Source organism: Arachis ipaensis, chromosome B06 (assembly GCF_000816755.2).
Source record: "Arachis ipaensis cultivar K30076 chromosome B06, Araip1.1, whole genome shotgun sequence".
NCBI lineage: Eukaryota > Viridiplantae > Streptophyta > Magnoliopsida > Fabales > Fabaceae > Arachis > Arachis ipaensis.
Genome location: NC_029790.2, coordinates 286679 through 288606, shown reverse-complemented (window position 1 = coordinate 288606; position 1928 = coordinate 286679).

Here is a 1928-nt window from a genome sequence, read left to right as displayed (position 1 = left end):
GATTATTAAAATTTATTATTTTTGTCAATTAGTTAGCTATCAATGTTTAAATGTATGAGATAAAGTATATTATTGGATTACTAGACTAAAAGAACTATACTAAATGAATTGAATTGATAGCTAAGGCTATATTTGGTTGGAACTTGGAAGAAAGGAAATAGAAAGAAAAGAAATTGAGTAAATTTTTATTTTTTGTAGATGTGCTTGGATAGAGAAAAAAATAAGAAGAAAGAAATATTATCCTTGTGTTATAAAATATATTGAAAAAAGTAAAGAGGTAATATTAAAAGTATAGAGAAAAAATTAGTTTTCTCTCCCTTTTTTTTTCCAACATTTTCCAACATTGGAGAAAAAAAATTGGTGAGTCCTACTAATTTTTTTCTATTCCTTTTCATTTCTCTCTAATTTCTCTTCTCAACAAAACAATAAAAAATAATCATTTTTCTTTTCATTTTCTTTTTTTTCTTTTTTTTTTCTTCTATTTTTTCTTCAAACAATATAAGTGATAGTAAAAAATAATAAATTTTGATAGATATAAAGAATGCTAGATCATCAGAATTTATTATTTTTAACTATCAATTAATTATTAAATTTTGTACTTCGAGTACTTTAAGCTATACCTTAATTAGTAAAATTTTATTTTACATTATATCTTTATCAATAAAAATTATAGTAGAGTAAATTAAAAATAGATTATGATACATTAAAATATCCTTAATCTAAGATTGTATATATTTTTGGAATTTATTTAATCTAACATTATTTGCTTGTATCATATTCTAAGTGAAAGAATTACTAAGAAGCTGCTAGGGGTGCACATGGAGTCGGGTGAAGCCGGGTTCGCCGTGACCCCAACCTGATCCTAAATAATGACCGGGTCTATTTATGAGACTCTTATCCAACCCTAGACCCGATGAAATCGTGTTACTTTTGGACCACACTTAAGTCGGGTCTAGACCGGGTGAAGCCTGGGTTTTGATCAACTTTATCAGGACATCACAAAAAATTAGATTCTACATCTTTTGAACCTCTAAATTTTGAAAAATAAATATTCCATAACAATGCAACATTCGCATAATAATAATTTAGAATTTAATAATAATAATTTAAAGTTTCATAATAATAATTATATCAATTACACATTAAACATTCAAAGTTCAAAAGACAATTAAAACAAAGTTAACAACCAACACAAGATTAACATAGTAATAATAATTTATAGTGTCATACCAACTAATAACAACAAAATATTAAATAGCAAACAACTACACGGGTCCAACGGGCCGGGGCCGGGTGACCCGAGACTTGGTCCGAACCCAATTTAATAAATAACCGGGGCTATCTATTGAAACCTCAGGTCTAACCGGGCCATAACGAAGTCAGGTCAAATTAGCTCCGAAGTCATCGAATCCGGTCCGGATCTTCGAGTCGGACCGGATCTTGTACATCCCTAGAAGCTGCTATCTTTTTTTTTTTTTTTCGTCCTAATGAATCAAAATCAATATCTAATTTTTACAGGACTTGAGGGAAACAAAAGCGTTCTTGTCTCCTTTTTTCCTTTTTTCATTTCTCTAAAACCGATCTCACGTTGCCCATGGGTTTTACTTTACACATCCCATTCAAGGCCCAGAAGAAAAAACAGATTTTGGGTCATAGCTTATTACCAATCTTTCACAGCGCTTCTATTGATTTCTTCCAAGTTCCAAGGTTAAGAGAAACTGCCACATGTTGCTTTTTGATTCGCAGGTCAAACACTAATCATTAGTAGTTATCAGTTATCGAAAAAGGATCATTTCCAGTTTTTTTAACAATTGATAGAATACAGTGTGATCTATCACCTTTGATTTTATGAGTAGGACCAAAAATAAATAAAAAAGAGAATATAATAAATAGTTAGATTGAACACCGGATACCATTCAATTTTTTTC